Source organism: Giraffa tippelskirchi, chromosome 13 (assembly GCF_054371585.1).
Source record: "Giraffa tippelskirchi isolate mGirTip1 chromosome 13, T2T-mGirTip1v1.2.pri, whole genome shotgun sequence".
In the NCBI taxonomy this organism is placed as follows: domain Eukaryota; kingdom Metazoa; phylum Chordata; class Mammalia; order Artiodactyla; family Giraffidae; genus Giraffa; species Giraffa tippelskirchi.
The window spans coordinates 11,969,238-11,993,181 of NC_137287.1; the positions used below are offsets into that span (position 1 = coordinate 11,969,238).

The 23,944-nt window shown below is 47.1% G+C and overlaps 1 protein-coding gene and 1 long non-coding RNA gene across 8 annotated transcripts in view; one reads left to right on the plus strand and one right to left on the minus strand.

The window, feature by feature from the left end:
• Window positions 1–23,944, plus strand: part of AUTS2 (activator of transcription and developmental regulator AUTS2) — a 1,212,852-nt gene that overhangs the window by 864,654 nt on the left and 324,254 nt on the right. The window lies entirely within an intron of this gene.
• Window positions 3,535–9,657, minus strand: LOC145532608 (uncharacterized). Its single transcript, XR_014073426.1, has 2 exons — window positions 9,022–9,657; window positions 3,535–6,251 (listed from the first exon to the last, which is right to left on the minus strand). It is a non-coding gene; the product is annotated as an uncharacterized LOC145532608 (long non-coding RNA).

Here is a 23,944-nt window from a genome sequence, read left to right on the forward strand (position 1 = left end):
AGAGGTGTGAGTTTCTTTTTCTGCTGGAACCCGAGGCCCAGCCTTATTCCCCTCGGTCACTTCCTGACACAGGCTGAATGGAAGTGTTGTGAAATTTGAAAGGGTCCCCAAACAATGATTATTAAATTCCTTACCCCAATCATCAGTCTTTCCTCTCGGCACAATCTGAGAAGAGAGCAAGCATGCCATCTTGGAGGGAGCAGAGGGTGATGGAGTGGCTGGCCCAGCCCACAAGCCAAACACTGTCAGTCCCCAGATGCGCACTGCAGCAGGGAGGGTTTGATGAGGTCCATCGGGGTAGGGGCCACGGCATCTGTTTTTAAGAAAGCTTCTTGGTACTTTTTATACAACTGGTTTTGAGAACTACTGCCTTATAACAAATGTCCAAAAGAAGCATTTACTTTCTTTTTTGTTAATGCTCTTAACATTTTGACAGCTCGGGAGAAAGACCTGAAAGGGGTGTATAGAGATGTTATGTGTGTATGCAACCCACATGCTTGTGTTTGTAGATGTATAGTGCCTCGTGCATGCAATAGACACATACACAACATCTTCATAGACGTGAACTATTCTCCTTTTCCTCCTGAAGCTTTTAGCACGACTTCTGATTGCAGTTTCCTCTCCCTGGGTTTTTAACGACAGGAATGATCTCGAGAAGGTTGCTGGGTCCCTGGACTTGCTCACCAGCACCCAGGACTGCTGGCTGGGATACTGGCTAGCGGCAAATGCAGAACCCCGGATTTCCTGTGTCAGCTCCTCCTCCCTTTAACATACACACACTTTTTGGTGCATTCTAAATTTTTTAATTCAAACTATACGTGTTGTGTTTGATCATTTTGTATTCACTTGTGTGGAAAGAGGGCAGTTTCTAAGAAAAGCAGCTAGAAAACTGACAGAGGCTTGTGTTCCTAACTCAACACAAACCACATGCCTGACTTGGCTCCTGGAAGGGCCGAGAAACTGCTGAGATGTCAAGTGAAAGACAGGACATGTGGCTTGTGCTTATAGTGGAAGAGCCCCATCCCTTGATGGGCCACGTTCATACTTAGTAAAAATTCCGCACCCTCAGCAACATTCCGGAAGCCCAGGAGGCATCCCCCATTGTCGCTTGTAGAACCTCCCTCCTTGGTTTGAAATAAGATGTGTTCTGATCGGGTGACAACTTAAAGATGCTGTCCTGCTTTGCAGGAAAAGAAAGGAATTTTCTCCTCCCTTCTGGTTTCATAGCAGCAAAGCACACAGCCATGGCCCAGGAGAAGAGTAGGGACTCAGGTTCTCATCTTTATATCCCCGGTGTTCAGTCATGTTCATTGTTTTGCTAAATTTTCATTCCCTTTCCTGGATACTCATCTCTCATTGGAGGGGATAAGTGAAACCACTTCAGAAACTGGTGCTGTTACCTTAGTACACCTCATGTCAATCCCAAGGTGTGTTTTCTGGGCTCTCTTCCCCAGCCTTCCATATTTCTCGTATAATTTTATTTTTTCATAAGATATTTCTGAGTCATTTATAAATTTCCTCCTTTATTTGGCAAATTTCTGCAGCTTTTGTTGAGTGATGCCCATTGATTCAACCTCCAAGATTAAGTCTGGGTCAAAATGACACTAGATTGTTCTTCCAACATCATCATGTTTCCATCTGGCTTAATTCCTTCCTATCCTTCCAAAGTTCCTATTGGTACCATCCTTGGATTTAATCTCTGCTGCAAATTATTTTAAATCCTGAGTTTCATTAAATTCTTCTCTGCGTCATATCATTGCATTTTTGTACCAAAGCAAAACTTACTTCACTCACACTGAATGTATATGTAGAATATCTGTTCATACACCTGAAAAACCCCAGAGGATTTATATATGGGTTAATATATATGCATATATATTTATATACATATTCTTTATTAAATATAAATCAAATGAATACTCAAATTATTGGAAATTGGTCAGTCATCTTCAGCTAAACTCTTGTTTCTTAGACTGAATAGTGACAGGATTGGGTTCTAGATATTCCCTTGTTCTCATGAGCAGGTAACGGAGAAGGATACTTGGAAGAGCTGACTTCTGATTTCTAACCAACCAAATGTGTGGCCCTGGGTAAATCACCTAATGTTGCTGAACTTAGTTTTGTCATCTATAATATGAGGCTGAGTTCAGTGGTGTAGCTCTGAATATCGTGGTTTTCTATGTAGCTAGTTACCTAGGCCCAGCAACATAGCAGACCCAGAGGGAAACAAACATGAAAGTAGTTTCTCTTTGCCAAGGTACAAGGAAGATTATGTAAAATTTTTCTCAAATTTTCTCTCTCAAATTCCTAACAGGAAATAAACATAGCATGGATAAGTCCAGACACATCTGTGTTGACACTTTCAAGTAACTAAAGGAAACTTACGTATGAGCTTGATGTCCAAACAAGGTCATTACCTGTTTGTTGGTTCTTTCATTTAGTCATTCATATCAACTCACTTTTTTTTTTTTTTAATTTTGTTGTTTTCTGTCAAGCCTCAACATGAATCAGCCATAGGTATACATATATCCCCTCCCTTTTGAACTTCCCTCCCATCTCCCTCCCCGTCCAACTCACTTATTTTTTATGCAAGCACCTACTGATGAACCAACATGGACTTGACAGGGTCGCTTGACTCTGTCATCATGCACTTGTCAGTAGGCAGCAGTTAGTTTAATCTTGCTCCTCCATTTCCCTGATTATTTAGGAGAGCATGGGAGCTAGTGAAGAGCTAGTTGACATAGTACCTTTCAAGGACTCGATGGTTAACAATGAGAATCATTTGACCTATTAAAGGAATTCTTCAGGAGAGGTCCAGAGTTGAATACATGATTCTACATTGCCAGAGTAAAGATAACTGCTTTCTGTTAGAATGAACCATTGGCTTGGATATTATGGCTCAGCTGAAGGGAATGTTGCAAAGCCAAGGAGGAATTAGGTGGAGGTGATGGCTTTTGGTCTCATGAAATGGACCATGCATCCTGAGCCACCTAAGAGTCTGGGAGGTCCTAAGCAGAGGCGTTAGTACTGGTGATCCTTAATCTGGTGGCTTGTCAGTGAGTATGGCGTGGGTTGTTCTTTGGTTGTCAGAAGAGTCTATCTTAGTCTGTATTTGGATTGAAGAATGTTTGTCCTCAGTAAAGATGTAGGCATCTCTTTGTGGTCATGTACATGTGTATTTGTATGTGAGCGTGAGTGTCTTAGTTAATCCCCCTTTGGCAACTTCTAGATGGTGATATATAATGATGGGTAATGGAATCACTCCTTGCAACCTTGCCATATCTAGATGTGATAAAGATAATAAAATCTCCGTATTAGGATACTTTAATAATTAGCCAAACTTTATACTTTAAGAAGTCCCAAAATTAAGTGCATGGATATTATTTTTTCCTCTTTTTCTTTTTTTCAAAGTTACAACTGGGAAGGTCAAGTTGGCCTACATCTGAAGCTTTTCCCATGTTGGTTCTCAGGAGGATCACATTGAGAAGTGCTGGCTGTAGACCTACCTAATACCCCCAGTTACTTGAAGAGTAAGCAGAGTAGCTTTCTTAGTGCTGTTCAATTCCAGGCATGGTTCATTGCTGATTCATATGCATGTTTACTGAGACAGTGAAATGGAGCATTTGAAGTAAGGACTGCGCAGGAACCCTTGGGTACCCAGAGCATTCACCTTGGGCTTCACCTTTCTTCTTTGGGACTCTTAATGACTTTTCAACTCCCTAGTTTCTTGGCCAAAAAAAAAAAGGTAGATACTACTAATTTATTAGGGGGAGTAAACAAATGAGATTAGGATCAGTTTTTTCAGTCACTCAGTCGTGTCCAACTCTTTGTGATCCCATGGACTGTAGCACGCCAGGTTTCCCTGTCCTTGACCATCTCCCGGAGTTTGCACAAACTCATGTCCATTGAGTCGATGATGCCATCCACCCATTTCATCCTCTGTCGCCCCCTTCTTCTCCTGCCCTCACTCGTTCCCAACATCAGGGTCTTTTCCATTGAGTCTGCTCTTTGCATCTGGTGGCCAAAGTAGGGCCAATAGTAACAGCTAAGTAATAAGATGAAACGATGTTTCACACTGTAGAAAACATTGTGTCATTCAAAACACTGTTACATGTGTCATTTTATTCTGGTTTTCTGCGTGTATCCTTAGCTGCTACACTGTTTATCACCTTCAGTGAGCCAAAGTCAATGATCAATCCTTTCAAAGACTATCTTCTCAAGCATATGTCATTTTACAAATAAAGAAGGTGAAACTTAAGAGCTGATAAGTGATAGAGCTGAGATATGAGCTGTCTTAAGGCTCCAGGGTCTGGGCTCTTTCCCCCTATATACAAAGATGAGTTGGGAAATGCTCATAGGCATTTGAGAATCTTTGCTACCTTCTTCTCTGTGCTGCACCCTCCAGGAGACCTGGATTGTACCTACCTATCCACTCACAAACCTTCCAGCTTCTAAAAACTGGAATTGTCATGTTCAGACATGACAACTGCTCAATAAACATGGAGGAAACACAGCTCGGGTCCACTGACAACTTAGATGTACAAGCTCTTCTGAAACATGACTTTATTTTTTTAACCTGGGAAGCAGTTGTCCAGGGTAAGAAGGCAAGGGCTACAGGTATATGTTTTCACTCATACAGGTGAGTGGCCATGTCAGCCCGGGGTCCACCATGAGTAATGAGGCGGAAGCTCACACCCCGCAGACTAAGCACATTTGGTCAACGTGCTCAGTCTTCTTTTAGTGTCTGTGTGTAAACACTTAATACCTTCTTAAATCATCGACTCCTAGCAAGTACCCCATGTCTACTAGTGTCTGACATGTAGTAGATGGTCTATAAATATTAGTTCTATACCTGGAAGTTGCTCTGTTGATTATCTGAGTCACAGAAGGGGAAAAGGTCTTGTCCCAGTCACCCAGGCAGGTGGGAATTACTGGACCTTCCAGTCCCAAGCCTCTCGCATCTCATGTGGTCTCTCCAGACGGCTTTCTTCCTGTGACCAGCACACAGGAGAACAGGCCGTGGTATTTCCGCAGCCCCTGCACTGCACCCCCCAGAGCAGCTTCACTTGGTGTCACCTGCCCCTTCCAGAACCCTCTATATGCTGACTCCCCTGCCCCTGCAGGGGATCTCAGGGTCCGTCAGGCCCAAACAGCACTTTCCTTGTCGGATGGCAAGTGCCGCTCAGGGTGTTCTGCAACCCAGTGGTCAGTATCCGAAGCAGCCGTGTCTGTGTTAAAGATTATGTATTTGCCACTAAGGGGAGAATATAGTGTTTATCGGCTGGAGTGCGTGCCGGCAGAGCTGATTACAGCGCGGCGCTCTGTCAGCCAATGATTTGTCCTGTCCTTTATCATCTGTGTCACTCAGCAGTGTGCTGGCCAAGGGGACGGATCACCCCCTTCCCTTTTTTATTTTTTTGTACCCATTTCGTGTAGAAAATTTGTATTTACTTTGGGAGTGTAATTTGTTCCTCATGGATAATGTGACCCTGAGCGGAGCTGGATCATGGGTTAGTTGAAGTGATATTTTCCGCTAATGGTAGTCGTACATCATTGCTGTCAGCTCGGGTTAGGAGGCAAGCACATTACAGCTCCATTTTACCTCTGCAGGCATCTGGGATTATTTGCCATAACCGAGTATGACATGACCGCGCTACAGAGTGCATTAAAATTTTACTGGCTTCTCAGGCAAGTTCCCCGGCTCCAGTGTGTGCTGCAGGCGGGCAGTGTGAGGGGGGAGTCCAGGGGCCCTGGCTTCCCGCACTGAGGCCCGGCAGGGAGGGGACGCGGGCTAAGCCGGCGCCGCTCCCCTCATGCCCCGAGAAGGAAGCCAGGGAAAGAATTACGGAGAGCCAGCCTGTAGGTGCGTGTGTGTCAGTGGACATCCCTGGCTGGCAGGGAACGGGCTGCCTCATGCCTCCAGGGGCAGAGCGCGGTGCTCCCCGCACTCAGCTCTCTCTCTGCGATGCCTATCCCCGGGCGTAGGTCTGCAGCAGCTCCTTCTTCGAGGGGAGCCCAGGGTCCTATGCGCCAGGCCCCGCCAAGCCTCAGGCTGACGGTTACTGTCTGCCTGTGTTCAGAGAGAAGGAAGGAAATCTGGGTCCTCATGTGGCAGAATCCACATGCATCCATGCAGCAGCCTAGCGCTCTAATAAACCTGGTTAGAAATGTTGGTCAGGACGCTGTACACATTATTTCATACAGTCTCCACACCAACCCTCCAAAGTGTAGGCACGATCAACCCCATTTTACTTAAAAGGAAACAGAGGATCGAAGAGGTAAATCACCTCGTGTCCTAATGGTAGCAGGAGTGAGATTCTTACCTTTTATCCAGATCTCATCAACTTCATATTTTATAAGGTATCTAGTGTCACATGCTATACAGAAATAATATTATATAATAAATAACTATGAATTTGAGCAAACTCCGGGAGATAGTGAAGGATGTGGAAAGCCTGGCACACTGCAGTCCATGGGGTTGCAAAGAGTCAGACACTACTTAGCGACTGAACAACAATAACAAAAAAAAATTACTTGAATCATGTGTTTATGTGCTTTACATGTACTGAGTTGTGTAATCCACATTGTAGCCCTACCAGGTAAGTGCTAATGTTATCCCCAGTTTACAGACAAGGAAACTGAGTCGTGGGAGCTTATGTAACAAGCCTTGTGTAACCTTCCACCAGTTGGTGGTTTTAAAGCCAGGTTGTCTGGCTCCTACTGCAACATTCTTCACCACCAAGCTTTCCCTCCTGCCACATTCCAATAAGCCTGAGGACTGACAGGAAAAGACCAGGGAGAACAGTAGTGTGTTGGACTAAAAGGAAATGTTCAAACGGCATTCTATCCCTTTCAGTTGTAACTCCACCATCCAACAAAATATCGCTTGAAAAAGATGCTCTGTGATGAGCTTTAATTGAGTAATAAGCCCCCATTTGCTGTTAGTACATTAGTTGCATGCAAATAGTGCTTCTAAGGTGCTTGAAAGGCATCGATTTTGTTAGCTAAGCAATCACTTAGGCAAAATGTCTCATTCTTTTAATATATTGCTTAGCATCATCTCTCTTGTTGGAAAGGTTTACAGGGCCGTCTAGGGTTGTCCCTCAGCAATGAGTGGGATCCAGATCAGGGCCCTGTTTGTAAGCCAGAGTTGTGCATGCGTGCTAAGTCGCTTTCATCGTGTCCAACTCTTTGCAACATTATGGACCGTAGCCCTCCAGGCTCTTCTGTCCATGGGATTCTCCAGGCAAGAATATTGGAGTAGGTTGCCACTTCCTTCTCAAATGGATCTTCCCGACCCAGGGATTGCACTCACGTCTCTTATGTCTCCTGCATCGTACCATCACAAGTTTCACATCATTGGGTCCTGAGTACTGGAATAGAATGTTCACTCATGCCTGCACATGTGGACATTGTCTTTGTTCTGTTACCGAATGACCTCTCTCTGCATCTCCAGCCCCGTCATCCCTCTCCCAGAGCTTGAGATATTCCCCCTCCTGGGCAGAGTGGCCGAACTGCTCTTCTCCTTGGCTGGTATACATGGTCGGGTCATCAATTCATGAAGTTATTCAATAAGCCACACATAAAACAAGTTATACCTTGTACCCTCAAGGCAGTTTTTTAATGCTGCAACAGAAGAGCCATAGATAAGCATGGCTTCTCTCATTGAGAAATTTGAAATTAAGTTAGCGCTCCCTGAGAACTGTGCTCCCTGGCCCGCTCCCCTCCTTGGGCTTCCTTGCAGGCACGTTGATCTTCCTGCTGAATGGCAGGAGGTCCAGGGGACTGACCTGATTTTTCTCCTCTGGCTTTAGATCCAATCACTCAAGTAGTAAAGGTGAAAAACAAAAATATTGATCCAGTCATTGAAAAGCAATTATCCCTCTCACATGGTCTGTTTAGAATGCAGCAATAATTTCAAGTAACATATTCCCCAGAGATAGCAACACAGCGTATGTGGACTACTTACTTAGTTAACCTAGAGTTACACTGGTACCCTCAGTGCATCTCGAACCTCTAATGATGAGCAGTTAGACCCTCTATAAGAAGAGTAGACACTGAAAAAAAATGCAATTTACTCAGTGAATCTATTACACAGCACTTATCCATTGTACAAAAGATCCCTCAACCTTCTGTAGCTCAAGAAAATATGTGATTTCCACATATTAGAGACTTTCCAGAAAACTCCTACAAGAGCCTTCATGAAACCATGGGGTCATTTTAAAGCTCTTAACATTTAACAACTTTGACTGTATTTATGTTAGCAGGGTTTTGTTGTGTTTTTAAGATTTGTTTAGCTTCAAATAATAAGCTAAATTCAAGCTAAAAACTAGAGGAATGTATAGCCTTCTGGAATACAAGTATCGAGATAACCAAGCCATCAGAAGGGCAGAGCTGTGCAGCTGGGCTTCAGTTGTGCAGAGCAAGGGGTTGAGTGCCCTCCTTGTCTTGGCTCTTTTACTTTCTGTCTGTCCACTTTATTCTTTCTTCTTAAAGATTTATATATTTTTATTGACTACTTTTTAGGCTGCATCTGGTCTTCGTTGCCCCCCACGGGCTTTCTGTCCTTGCATAGAACAGGGGCTACTCTTTGTCGCACAGCATGGGCCTTAGCAAGCAGGCTCAGGAGTTGTGGCATGTGGACTCAGTTTCTCCATGGTATGTGGGACATTCCCGGATCAGGGATTGAACCCGTGTCCCTGGCACTGGCAGGTGGATTCTTAACCACTGGACCACCTGGGAAGCCCATATCCACTTTATTCTTGATTGTGAAATTATTTTCTCCTGCTGGTAGAAATCATGAACTGTCCTTCTGAGCTCTCCACCTTTCAGCTTCAGCCAGTGAAAGAGAGACTGCCTGCTTTTCCACTGCAGTTACTAAAATCCATGGAAAGGATTCTGATTGGGTCAACCTGGGTTTCCCTGGTGGCTCAGCGGTAAAGAATCCACCTGCCAGTGCGAGAGATGCAGATTCAATCCCTGGGTTGGGAAGATCCCCTTGAGAAAGAAATGGCAACCCACTCCAGTTATTCTTGCCTGGTAAATCCCATGGACAGAGGAGCCTGCTGGGCTGCAGTCCATGGGGTTGCAAAGAGTTGGACACAACAGCAACTAAACAACAGGTTACATCCTGGGAAGCAGGTTCTCTGGAGAGGACTATGGATCAGCCAAGCTGTGGGTAGAAAGACAGGGCCGTGTTGTACAAAGGTGCTCTGGAGGTAACTCTGTATGGAGTAGGTAGAGGACCCAGAAAGTGGAAGTTTGGCAGACAACGATGTGTCTATAAAGCGCACTCTGACCTCCCTGCCAGGTGAGTCAGGTACTCACAGGTACTTCTTGCCAGCCACCAAAGCTGCCTTGATCTTCATCCAAAGTTAACACTTAGTATTGATCACAGAGTCTGAAATATGAATATATGTTTTCCTTTATATACAGTACTTGCCTAAATTTTCATAGAATTATCTTGAGTGCCATGCACAGATTGCGCCTGTCTTGCTTAAATTAAACTATTAAGGGGCTTCCATGGTGGTCCAGTGGTTAAGACTCTGTGCCACCACTGCGGGGGGCATGGGTTTGATCCCTGGTAGGAAAACTAAGATTTTACATGCCTCTTGGCGTGGCCAAAAAAAAGTAGTAACTGAAAAAAAAAAAAAAAAACAGAAGATAAAAACTTTAAAGAATACTAAGCTACTAAAAGTTATAGAGGGGCACATGATTTTTGAGAGTAAGAATTCGTGAGTACACCTATTCAGAACAGTCCAGAACTCATTAATGCTGTTGACACAGTAGGTGCTGACAGCCCCCATGAGAGACACAAAGGTCTTTGACGTCACCAAGATGCCAGTTAATAAATTACTTATCCAGGGTACAAAAAGTAACTTACTTACCAAAGAAATTATGGTCATCCCAGAGTACCTAGCTTGTGTCCAGTGTGGGACATCTTAAAGTATAACAGGCGGCCTTGCCGAAATGACTTTCCTAAGATTGGAAGTTAAGAAACTCAGCCACAACGTTCTCACTCATAGTTCATTCAACAGACTTAGCTTTCCCTATGTGCTGAGCCACGCACTGTTCTGGGAACTAGGAATGGAGCGATGATGAAGACATAACAAGCCTTCAGAGACAGAAGGTCTAATTGAAGAGAAAATGGAGGTAGCCTGATGAATTATTAACCTGCCCCCCAGCCCAGTGTGTGCTGAGGAACGGCGTACTGGCTGAACCCTGCTGTCTGGGAGAAGAGGTATTCGACTTAGATCTTGCCGAAACTCGTGGGTGTGAATGATTGCTAGGCAGCAAGAGTCCTGCAAGTAATAAGCAAATGGGGATATTATTTGCAAAAAATGAAGAGTTGTGACAGTCTTAGCAGGTAGAGAGACGCTTATAACGGAATAAGGTTCATGGTAGGGGGTGGGGGGACATGTGACTGTAAATGTGGGTTGATATAAACAACTGCATATAAACAGACCTTCTATGGCAAGAAACAGAGTTCTTAGACTTGGTTCAGATGAGAGTCCACTGGGTACCATGTATGTAGGTGAATGACACATCAGATTTGACTTTCTGAAAGAGGATTAATCCTGGTAGTGGTGGAAGGATGAGGTGGAAGGAAGAATGATAACCAAAGAGATTGTTGTCATCATCATTGGCTGGATGAGAGGCAGTTGGGATCTCAACTAAAGTGGTGGAAAAGGGAGGAGTTAGATTTTGGAGGCATTTCTGAAGTGGAATTGACATGATTTTGTGACCCCTGGAATGTGGGGGTCAGGTTTCAAGTGAGGCTGACTGGGTGGGTGTTGATGAGGTCATGAATTGGAAACTGACAGTGGGGGGATACGGGCTTCCAAGGTGGCACTAGTGGTAGAGAATCCACCTGCCAGTGCAGGAAACTCGAGAGATTCGGGTTCCATTCCTGGGCCGATCCCCCGGGGTAAGGAATAGCAACCCACTCCAGTATTCTTGCCTGGAAAGTTCCATGGACAGAGGAGCCTGGTGGGCTACAGCCCTTGGGGCTGCAAAGAGTCAGACACAACTGAGCAACTGAGCACATGCATACGTAATGGGGGTTAGAGAGAGTATGAGTCCAGGGAGTGGCTGGCAGAGCCTCCACTGGAGGGGTTGAAGAGACTGTGCACATTTAGGGTGCAGGAGCAAGCCCAACTGCAGGATGGTGTCTGGGAACACAAGAACCATCTGGGTTTCGGAGACAGTTGGAGCTGTGGGAGTGAGCAGGAGCCCAGCCAGAGCGCCGGGAGTTTGTCCGCATCTAATCTAGGAATCAATACGTGTGATGATGGTAACCATTCAGAACAAAGTAACGGCATATTAATCCTAGCAACTGATGTTTGTGTGGGTTTTTTTTTTAATGATATACTGAATGACTTTTTTTTTGTTATGGGAAAACACACGTAACAAAATTTCTCATCTTAGCCATTTTTAAGCATGCGTTTCAGGAATGTTTGGTACGTTCACACTGTCATGTGACCTGTCTGATTTTTTGTACCAAATGTGTTAAAGCACCAAACAGTAGGTCATTTAAACCTCATAACCAACACCCTTTGGGAAAGAACGTTTAGTCTTCATTTTACAAAGGAGGGACTTGGAACAAGGAAACAACTGAGGCAAAATCTTAACGCTTTGGTGACAATACATCCACGCCTTCTCTGATCAGTATAGAAGTTACACCACATCATCACTGGTGACAGTACTTAGCATTTAACGTCCATGGACCCAGCAGTAAGCAACTGACTTGTATCCTCAGATTCCAGAGTTTTCTGTAAGAAAGCCAGAACAAATAGATTCATCAATACCATTTTTACCTATTTGCAGGGCAGAAATGGAGACACCAATGTAGAGAACAGTTTTGTGGACACCGTGGAGAAGGAGAGGGTGGGATGAATTGGGAGGGTAGCCCTGAAATACACGAGCTACCATGTGTAGAATAATAGCTAGTGGGAGGCTGCTGTATGGTTCAGGGAGCTCATCTTGGTGCTCAGTGATGACCTAGAGGGGTGGGACGGAGTGGGAGGTGGGAGGAGGCTCAAGAGGGAGGGGATATATGTGTACAGATAGCTGATTCACTTTGTTGTACAGCAGAAACTAACACAATATTGTAAAGCAATCACACTCCAATTTAAAAAAGAAAAGAAAACCAGAGCAGACTCATCATAGAAGCTTCCATGCTCTGATCTGTAGGTGAGAGGGGCTGATTCACCATCCTAGGACACTCAAGATTAGCCAGTCTTGAAGACCCTTGGTTCACAGCAGTCCCACCTGGGACCACCCATCAGGGCCTGGGTTGTCTGGCCTGTTGGAAGTGGAAGGACTCTTAAAGACTAGACCCCCCACCCACGCCGCCCCCCGTCTGCCCCAAACACAGCCAGAGGAACAGAGCACAGGGAGCCATTGGCTTTGGGCTCCTCAGGAAGGAAGGGGGGCCTGCTTCCAGTGGCTTCAGATAAGGAAAGGGAACAGATAACAACCAGCAGAACCATTCACCCCTTTCTTCCTGCACGTCGATCTCCCCAGAACCTGAAAGGAGACCGTGTAGAAAGAGGAGAGCTGGGTGTCCCACCGTTCTCCTCGTCCTCTTTTCTTAAAAGCGAAATCATCAGCCTCTAAAAACTCAGCTGGAAACCAGCTCCTCGGACTTCTCCAATTGTCTGGAAGGTCACTCTGCGAAGGCAGGGTTGGCCCTGGGAGCAGCACAGGGTGAGGGCTCCCGAGCTCAGGACCCCCAGGCTCTAGCACATGGAGCACTTTGACCTTCAAGACCAGCTTCAAACAGCCACAAAGTGACCGCTTGTGTGATAGGTACGCAGCCCCTCAGAGGGCCCACTGGAGGTAGCAGTTGCCACCTAAATTCTAACATGAAGATGATCCTTTAAGAAAGCACACAGCATCTGAAAGGTTTTGGGTTTGGGGGATTCTCTTTTTTTTTCACTTTTTCATTTTGAAGTAATTTTAGACTTACAGAAAAATAGTGTAGGAAGTTCCCATATACCCTTCATCCAGCTTCTCCTAATACTGTGTCTTTTAAAACCAGGGTACAGATATTTAAAGCTTTCCTGGTGGCTCAGTGATAAAGAATCTGCCTGCCAGTGCAGGAGACTCGATTTTGATCCCTGGGTCGGGAAGATCCCCTGAGGAAGGAAATGGCAACCCGCTCCAGTATTCTTGCCAGGAGAATCCCATGGACAGAGGAGCCTGGCGGGCTGCAGTCCCTGGGGTCACGAAGAATCAGACGTAACTGAGTAACTAAACAACAACAGATATTTAAATCAGAAAATTAACCTTCATATGATACAGTTAGCTAAAACTACAGACTTTTATTCAGAGTTCACCTGTTTCCCCAGCTGTGTCCTTTTTCTGGTCCAGGGGTTCATCCAGGACCCCACATACATATAGTTGCCGTAGGTTTTCTTTGCCTCCTTCTATCTGGGAAAGTTGCTCAGTGTTTCTTTGTCTTTCATAACTGTGACATTTTTCAAGAGTCCAGACAGGTTATTTTGTGGCCATGCATCCTTTGATTTGGGTCTATCTGATGTTTTGTGTTTTTTTTTTTTCTTTATTTTTCTTCTATTTTTTAATTGGAGAATAATTGCTTGACAATGTTATGTTAGTTTCTCCTATACAGTGAAGTCAATCAGCTATATGTACACATATATTCCTCCCTCTCAGGCCTCCCTCCCCACACCCATCCCACCCCTCTAGGTCATTATAGAGCACTGATGTCTTCTTTTGATTAGATTGAGGTTATGCCATCTTGGCAGGAAAAAACTTGGGAGTGATGGTTCCTTCTCGGTACATCACATCAGGAGCTCATGACATCTTCCTGCTGGTCGTGGGGACACGACTTGGATCACTCAGTTAAAGTAACACCCACCAGTTTCCTCACTGTAAAGTTACTATTTTTTTTCCTTTCAGAGTAATTAGGATCTTGTGGGGAGATATTTTGAGACTATGCAAAATACCTGTTTCTCACCAAACTGTCAACCACAGTTTCAGTGCTCATCTGTGTTTCTTAACCTCAGTAGATAGACTCTGGTCTTTGCCTAATGGTAAGACATGTGCTTTTAAACTGGTTGAGCTCTTCATGATAGCTAGCCTGTCGTATAAACAGCGTGAACTGTGCAGTCTGCAGGCCAGGCCATAGCTCCAAGTGGTATGGTCCTGAGGGGCCCTGTGGAAGTCAGGCAGCCTGAGGTTTAGAAAGTAGAAAGACAGAAGAGATGCCTGGAAAGGTAAGGGTGGTGAGGTCACCATTCCGGTCCCATCAGGACAGGCTGTGTGACTTGACCTGGAGAAATTTACTTAATGCCTCTGAGCCGCTGCTGTTTTTTTTTTGTTTGTTTGTTTTGGATACAAAACATCTAGAATGATATGGCCTGTAATAAATACTCAGTGAATTTCAGATTTCAGTTTCTTCCATACAGTTACCCCTACCACTGCTCCCCCTACCCTGCCGTCCCTGCCAAAAACCAAAACCAAAACAAAGCCCTGACACACGTTAGCATTGAATCCCTTACAGACAAGTCGGTCCACTCCTCAGGAGCAGATCTCTTAAGAAATGCTTACCCCAAATGAGTAAGTCCTGAAGAAGCAGAAGATCAGAGAGAGATGAATCTTGGCTATATCATCAGTCAGTGAAACTTGGAAAGGGGGACCCTGCTGAGAGAGATTCAACAGGAAGGACAGACTTTAAACAGGAAGCCACCAAGCCTTTGGAGGAGCAGGAGGCACCCCAAGGAGCAAGTAATGGGCCCCAAGCAAAGACTGATGGCAGAGGCAGCTTTAATAATCAGTAAGATTTCACCAAGATTCCCTTTCTACCTAAGCTCCATTTTTCCTTTTGAGAAGGCTTTTGAATACATTTCTGCTGAATTTGCTCCTATTATACAGAGTAGGATTTTTTAAAAGTCCCTTCCCCAACTTTCTGGGCCCTTCTCTCCCTCCCCGCATCCTCCCTATCTTGGACTCCCAAGTCCAAGTGATGTCCTTCTGTCTTTCCTTTCTTTCTTTGGTGGTGCCAGGTCTTTGCAGCATGTGGAGTCTTGTTGCCTGACCAGGGATTGAATCTGGGCCCCCTGCATTGGGAGCTCGGAGTCTTAGCCACTGGACCCCCTGGGAAGTCCAAGGGATGTTTGCGTCATTGCTAACACAGAGCCTCACGTGTCATGTGTGCCGAGGAGCTGCCATCTTCAGCAGTTCCCCCAAGTGTTCAGAGTGCACCGTGTGAGGCCAAGGGCACCATGGAACCTGCCTGCCGGGGCGGCTGCTCCATGAATGTGGGTATCAGATGTGCTGCACGTACTCGCTGCCCCAGACACGCGATGGGGATTTTGATGGTAGCTGTGCTCTCTGAAAGGTGGCAGCACCAGGCTCAGGGAGACTGGAATCAAGGAGACTTGCAGGCATCTGAGGGTTTCTAGAAGTATCTCTCACTGTCAGAAAGGGAGCAGCCCCTGTGTCAGTCCTCGGAGTGTGGCTGAGAGATGGAAACGCGTTGTGTTTGGCTGTAGTAACAGAAGGCCTGTCGGTGGCTTTGAGAGTGAATTAGTTTCCTCTGGCTGCTATAACAAACCACGAACTTGGTGGCTTAAAACAGCAGGAACTTCTCTTTCAGTTCTGGGGGCTAGAAGTTCCATGTCATGTCCACTGGGCCAAAATCAAGGCTCCATTAGGGCTGTACCCCACCCAGAGGCCATAGAGCAGAATCTGCCCCGGGCCTCTGCCGTCTCTGGTGGCTGTCAGCCTGCCTCTGCATGCGGCCACCTCACTCCAGCCTTCACTCCTGTCTTCACATGGCTTTCTCCTCTCATGTGTGACTGGTCTCTGCTCCTTCCTATCAGGGCACTTGGCCTGGCGCTTAGGGCCACCCTGATGATAATCTGAGATAATCTCCGCATCTTCAGGTCTTTAACTGAGTCACGTAAGCAAAGACCTTTTTTTCTTTTAACCTATTCTTTCTTTTTAATTAATCAATTTATTTTAATTGGAGGATAATTACAATATTATGGTGGTTTTTGCCATACATCAACATGAATCAGCCACAGGTATACATGTGTCCCCCCAATCCTGAACCCCCCTCCCACCTCCCTCCCCACCCCATCCCTCTGGATTGTCCCAGAACACCAGCTTTGGGTGTCCTGCTTCATGCATCGGAACTCACCCTGGTCATGTATTTGACATATGGTAATGTACATATGTTCAATGCTATTTCAAGTCATCCCACCCTCACCTTCTGCCACTGAGTCCAAAAGTCTATTCTTTACCTCTGTGTCTCCTTTGCTGCCCTGCATGTAGTATCATCGATACCATCTTACTAAATTCCATATATATGCATTACTATATAATATATAATATTTATCTCTCTCTTTCTGACTTATTTCACTCGTATAATAGGCTCCAGGGTCATCCACCTCATTAGAACTGACTCAAATGTGTTCTTTTTTTTTATAGCTGAGTAATGTTCCATTGTGTATATGTACTACAATCCCTTATCTATTCATCTGTCAATGAACATCTAGGTTGCTTCCAGGTCCTAGCTATTGTAAATAGTGCTGCAATGAACATTGGGGTTCACGTAAAGACCTTTTTCTTACAAGACAACATTCATGGGTCCCTGCAGAACGTACACAAGGCAGGCAGGAAGGAAGCAGATGATCAGGGGCCTTTTACGTGTCTGTGGCTGAAGCAGTCCAGTCACAAAGGGAAAAAGGGAATCTGGAATCTGGCAAAAAGGGCCTGGATTTCCCTGATTCAGCATGATGGTCCCTGGGCATTCTGCTGCCTGAAGAGTTCTGTTAGCAAGAGAGGAGTGGGAGAAATAGCTTCTGGGTAAGCACAAAACAGCGACAGCCACGAGGATGTGAGTGTCCAAACCTTGTGATGTGGTCAGGTTGCAAAATCTGAATGAGTGTCTACCCTCTAGTTCTGTTAAGTTCACACCGTCTTAATTTCTCTGTTTACACCTTCTCGGCTCAGTCAAACAGTAAATGACCATAGTTGTTGAGTTTCTAACTCTCCACCCATCTCTGGGATCCACTGATGAGGAAAGTGAGCTTAAAGTTGACACTCAGAAGGCCTAGAATTCATAACTGCTGATGTGACTTAAAAGTCACTGAAGCTCTCTAGAGCCTCAGTGGAACGGTTCCCTACAAAGGCTGTGGTGAAGAGGGGAAATGCATTTACAGGACTTCCTGACATGATAGTTGGTGTTACTGCTGTCATTGTTAAGTGGAGCCCACTGACACCTCCCAGCTGCCACCAGGTTTAGGGAGCTGGAGCCCTCGTTGAGCCACACTCCCTCCTCAGGCACGCCCTCCACAGACGCTCGGACTTGTTCTGCCCGCTGGTTGTTGCCGTTTGTTTATCTTCAAGTTTTGACTAGAAAAGCAGGGCACCTTTGGTGCTGATGTTGGCACTGCTCTCACTGCGGCCCTGAGTGTAATTCCAGGAGCGAGTGGAGAGTATCGGGAGTTCTGGGTACTAGAAAGTTCCTGTCACATCTGGACCATGGGGAGAGGGGAAGCTCCTGAATTTGCGCTGGGTTTGCACTCATGCTTGCGGTGAGAACTGGCCACCCTGTCCCCGATGGTCTTGGTCCTGGACGTGCGGGTGGTAGTACCAAGGAGCAGAGATGCTCTTAGCACCTGTGCCAGTCCCAGCTCTTTGGTCTGATCAGACTCAAGCCCAGGGTGGCGGCCTGCAGAGCAAATGAAGAAATGCAACACCTGTGCAGGTGGCCAGAAAGGACTGTGAGTGTAGAGGGAGGGTGCCCACCTGACTGCACTGCGGTCATCCCTGGTGCTGTGCATGGTGGTGGGGGCAGAGGGTGCGGAACACTTTGACAGTCTGGGGACTCTGATCCCAAAGTTCCCAGGTGGAACGCAGGAACCTTCTGTATTTCCAGAAGGGTGCTCAAGGCTTCCGATGCATACACAGTAAGCCAAGCAGAGACACAAGTTTCTGGGAAAGAACCATGAGCTTGGGGTCAGGAAAACTTGCGTCTGGTGACAGCTTTGTCACTCACCTCACGCGCTCTCAACTCCAGCAGCCTTAGATTTCAAGCTGGCCTAATACCTGCCTCCTTGGGGTGTTGGAAGCATGAGTAAGACACGCGAACAAGTCATGAGCGCTTTAACAAAACCACAATGTCTGTACTTCCCCATAAAGCCCTCAGCCAGCCTGGCTCACTTGCCTCAGCTTTGGTGTCCCCACCAACCACTTGCCACCAAGTCCATCCTCACTGAAGATTTACATAGCCCGTGGCCAAATTGTTATTTTAATTAACAACCACTCCTAAAGGCTTTTATTTTTAGTTTGGTTAAAGAGAACTCTTAGTTAAAGGAAGTGTACTTCTTATCCTTGACAAATGATTGTAAATTCTTGTGGCGCTCCCTGTGATAACATCTATCCAGACGAACATGTTTGCTTTTAATGCAAGTGTCATGTGTAATTTGGGAGAAATTCTGTTTTTATTGAGCATTAATTATTGCCTACTTTCTGTAAAGTGCTCAGAGACACCAGCCGCAGCCAGATTTGTAAACCACAGAGAGAAGATGGGAGAACTGGGCAAAGAGGCAGAAACTGCTACCTGGACAAGGGGCAAGGGGGTCAGGCAGACCCCTCCTGCGGGGAGGGCAGGACAGCGATGCTTCCAGAGGGAGGTCTCCACCCCCAGGCCTGGAACACTCGCGGCCGCAGACGCCCACACAGCCCGGCCCTCTGCCTTAGCTTCAACCACGCTCTTGACCTCTCCTCCAGGCTGCAGCTGCTGTGGATGTCTGTTTTGACCCTGGTTTCACCTGGCCGCATACATTGGTCGGGGGCCCTGGGAGCGTGAAGTGTGATACGCTTAGAGCCCTGTAGCCCACCCTGGGGAAGAAGGCTGCCCAGGTGTAGAAGTCAGCTCCCAGGCAGCTGTTACATCATGCCTGTTAACATCCCCAGCTTTCTTCAAATGACTCATCCATAAAGGAGAGGGGTCAGGGGGTGAGCAGAGCTATTTGGGGTGAGGAGACAGCCGTGTCTCCCTTTACAGTGGGCACCGCGTGCTGCAAACTGCAACAGCTGGAGGCCTGGGTGTGGCCTCCCAGCCGTATGACTTGCACCTCAGTTTCCTCATCTGTAACAGGGGTCGTTTTCCCCGCCTGATGAATTCGTCTTATTAAGTGGGAGGAAGTGCCGCGTCCACATGTGGTGCTTAGTAGTTACCACCTTAATATCAGGAAGTCATGACAATGAGTATTTCTCTTTGCTTTGTGTCCCCACCTCAGCACACGCTCCCCAGGGCTTGGAAGGGTGGCCTTTCTGCCCGAGGAGGGGCAGCTCTGAGCACAGGACCAGGAAGCCCAGTCACAGGACCGCACAGAAGCAGCTCTGACCTCCTGGTCCACATCCCGGCAGAGTTAACACACAGTGAGCTGACAGTTGCTTCTGTTCTGGTGAGGAACAGGTGTCTGGATACCTAGTTTTTCCCGCAATGGGTGGACCGGACCATGGGTAGATGTGCCGTGATGGGTGACACACTGGCTGGTCTGTCTCATGTATCACTTAGAGATGCAGGTGCGTGATTTCAGCAGACTCAGATTCCCGTTAGATATGCACAACGCAGGTTTTCCTGAACTCTGTTTAATCTTTCTCTGACGATTAAAAAGCCCTTCAGAATCATCAGTGTTTCTATGGGGAGCAGCCCTTTTGGTTGCGTCCCAGGTCTAAGAAGCGGTGGAGAGCAGAGAGCCCAGCTAGGAGCACCCATGGACACTCTGTGTCAGCCTCTTGGTTTCCCAGGACCCTTAGGCCGCACTCCTCACGTTTCCAAGAGACCGAGAAGCGCCGAGGAAAGACTGAGCACGGACAAGTCTGAAGGACGTCCAGCTGTCCTTTTGAGGGTCTGTGAACACAAGCCCTGGAGCCCTGCCCGTTTCTGGGGCCGCCCTCCTGTGGGGACTCAGGCCTGGGACGCCTACAGCAGCCCTTCAGTTCGCAGTGCAGTGATTTCCTCTGTCTCACGTGATGTAACCTGCCCACTTTGCTGGACTTCTATATTACACGTCTGTGTCAGGACGTCAGAAGAAATGAGAAGCCTCCTTGAAACAGCAGCCTCTATTCCACGCTAAGAACGTCCCCCCAGCCCACCCCCCACCACCGGCCCCCACTCCTTCTGTACATTTTTGAGATTTTTAGCATGGTCTCTCCAGGATGAAGAATACCCTCCTCCATGACCCCAGCCTCTTGTCAGATGATAGATGAAATCTTTTCTTAAGCTGACTCCCTTGTCTATTATGTTTTCGAAATTCAAGGTTTCTCTTAGATTCTTGGCGGGCTGCCAAGTGGCTGGCCTTTGTGAGTAGGTGAATTGCTCTTCTCTTTGGCTCCTTAAACAGGAAGTAGTTGTTTTTAGGGTGAAGGGAAGGGGCGGCGTCTATCCACCTCCCTCCTCGGGCTTTGTTGAGGTGGCCAGGCAGTTGGTGGAAATTTACTTCTTTGCTCCTTTTCAGGAATTTCTTCTCGGGGACTGTACCGTAGGAATAAACCTAGTGGTGAGTAAGCCACCGCCTTGCTGGATGGGTGCTGGGTTTTCCTGCTCGGCTGTGTCTCCCAGAACCGGTTATACAGCTTCCTGACAGTGCGCCTGCATCTGACTCGCCTGGACCACTGATGTGGGGAAGCTCAGAGCTGTTCCTCTCTGCACAGAGGACATTTCAAAGATCTGGGGGCGGCTGCCCTGAGCACACAGGGGGAGACCCGGACAGGTGCGCCTGCCTGTCGCTCTGCAGTCACCCCCAACACAGGCTCGATGTGGACAGCATGATGTGGACAGCTCACTGTCCACACTTTGGGCTACCAGGAGCTCTCTTCATCAGCTGGATGGTGTGGTCTCTGCTGAGGAGGGGGAGTTAAGACTGGCTTCCATTTAAGCCTGAAAGGGAGGAAGGACAAATGCCATTCTGCTACCCTTGTGTATAAACTTGTGTGACAAATCCCACATTTTAAGTCATCAGTCATGTGGCTTTTTTCCCCCTTTCCCTTCTGAGATTTTGAGAGGACAGTTTTGTCCCTGCATGGCCGTTAGTGATGGGAGAATGATGACTGCTAATTCTTAACGAAATTGAGGTGCTGGGTAGCTCCCTGCTCTTGGACAATCCAGGAGAGATGGAAGGCACTGGGGTCCTGGAGCAGGGAGACCGCTGTGCAAACTGTGCGTTATGTCTCTGCAGAGCTCCCACCCTGCACGTGGACATTCGTGTACCCAGGTCACCAGGATAGTAGCTAAGCTGTGTGAGTCCAGCCTCAGAACAAGCCCCAGCTCTTTGAAAACTCCTGCTGGGCCGTGCACAGAGAAGGCGTTGATGTTCTCAGTTACTTTCTGGGTGCCGTCCCACTGGGTAACCTGAACCTAAGTACAGACAAGGCACTGTTTGTTTTGCACCACACAGAGTCTAATCACCTGGACTTCATTGTCTGCAAAAACGCAGCGCCCCAGGCTCCTCCGCAGCTCACAGGCGATGGGCCAGGTACAGGACCATGTACCCGGGAGCTCCCTCTGGGTCTGTGAGGGAGGGGCCACGCTAGGGTTCAGTAAGACGAGGGGTCCGCTAAAGACAGCAGAGCCAACCTGAGGCGGAGGCTCTCCTGGTCCCCGTGGCACCACTGGGCCCTGCCCTCAGTGTGCCCTCGCTGTTTCTTGACCACGAGTCGAATCTTTAGGAGAGGAAGATTAAACACTCTGAAGGAAAGGGTGGGGGAAGAGACCAACACTTAACAGGCACCTTCCCCCTCCACCCCATGGAGCAGGTGCCTGCAAGCCTGCAGGGGTTAGCTTGTTAGATCAACCTCGTGAGGTGCACACTAGGGAATTGACCCCTGACCAGTCAGACTCAAAATCAGGAGCAGAGGCAGGGCTGCCCAACTCTGAAACCTACCCATTTCCCATTTTGCTCGATCTTTTCTCAAGCTCCCCAGACGTCTGTGCAGTGCTCCAGGAGGTCCACGGAGGGACTGGAGAAGTGAGGAGGGCTTCCTGGAAGTGGTGGTAGCAGAACCATAGCCTGAGAGATACTAGCCTGAGCAGGGAGGCCACCTTGGCCTTTTCTGAAGTACAGTCAGAAGCGCTTACTCGCCAGAAACCCAAGTGTGGCAGTTTGTCTCTGCCCCCCTTTCCTTGTCTGTAAAGTGAGCTCAGCGTGGCCATGCCGCAGTCTTATGGTGTGAGCAGACGTGGAGGGACGCCGGCTCCAGGCCTCCTGAGTGCCCGATCAGTCCTGTATTTCTCTGTTCCGCCAAGGCACAGACTCTAGAATGATCCAGCGAGTGTGGGAGAGATGGAGAGATGGGTGCCCCTGGCAGCCAGTGAACCTCATGCTCGGGAAAGAAAGCGGGTGATGGATAAATCTCGGAAGGAGTTTGGTGTCAGGGCAGAAAGGCCCTTGAAAACCCACCGGATTAGTTTAGAGGTTTGCTTTGGTTTGGTGGAGAAACCAGATGACGGGCTCTTCTTTGGGGGAAGATGGCAGTAGCTGATGGTCGGACGAGTCATCCTGGGTGGTTTGTGTAAAGGCAGGAAGAGGGAAGCCTTGTTCTCAAGTGGCTCGGGGGTTGTATGACTCCTCAGTTTCTGGAATGACATTGCTAATAATAACAATAGGAACATCTGAATTGCTGCAGAAATTTGCTTCCAGAATGTTTACAATTACTCTCCCTTTTTATCTTTAAAATAACCCTTTGGGACTCAGAGGACACAGAGATTCTTCTCAGTGACATACTGTTGTGAACTTGACTAAATCATTTCAGGCTGAGTATGTGCTCTGAGGTGGAATTGTCTGCACCACCGCCCCAGGCTCCCACCATCTTCCTCTCTCCTGCTCATCCTGTTTGAGGCTGTTTTTCATTCTCTCCAAGACATTGTGGTGGTCATGATAACATTAATAATACTGATAATGGTTGTAGGAATCACTATAGTTTGCGGAGTATTTACTTACTATGGGCCAGGAATTTGCTGCTAATTTTACCATGTTTTGTTGGCTTAAAGCTCAACATTCAGAAAACTAAGATCATGGCATCTGGTCCCATCACTTCATGGGAAATAGATGGGGAAACAGTGGAAACAGTGTCAGACTTTATTTTTTTTGGGCTCCAAAATCACTGCTGATGGTGATTGCAGCCATGAAATTAAAAGACGCTTAGTCCTTGGAAGGGAGGTTATGACCAACCTAGATAGCATATTTAAAAGCAGAGACATTACTTTGCCAACAAAGTTCTGTCTAGTCAAGGCTATGGTTTTTCCAGTAGTCATGTATGGATGTGAGAGTTGGATGGTGAAGAAAGCTGAGCACCTAAGAATTGATGCTTTTGAACTGTGGTGTTGGAGAAGACTCTTGAGAGTCCCTTGGACTGCAAGAAGATCCAACCAGTCCATCCTAAAGGAGATCAGTCCTGGGTGTTCATTGGAAGGACTGGTGTTGAAGCTGAAACTCCAATACTTTGGCCACCTCATGCGAAGGGTTGACTCATTGGAAAAGACCCTAATGCTGGGAAGGATTGGGGGCAGGAGGAGAAGGGAACGACAGAGGATGAGATGGCTGGATGGCATCACCAACTCGATGGACATAGGTTTGGGTAGACTCTGGGAGTTGGTGATGGATAGGGAGGCCTGGCGTGCTGCGATTCATGGGGTCGCAAAGAGTCGGACACGACTGAGCGACTGAACTGAACTGAACTTATCATGTTTTGTGTAATTATTATCTCCTCTTTACAACTAAGAGCATTGAAATGTAATGTGATCACTGACCCAAGGACGCAAAGCAAGGGAGTGGTCAAATAAGGTCACACCTTTCTTGGGTCTCAGTGGCCCATTTGCCAGGTGAAGAGTAATCTGTGGTTTTACTCAGTCCTCTCTGGAGTCCAAGGAGCAGGTGGGAGTGGGCATGGGTTGTCAGGATAT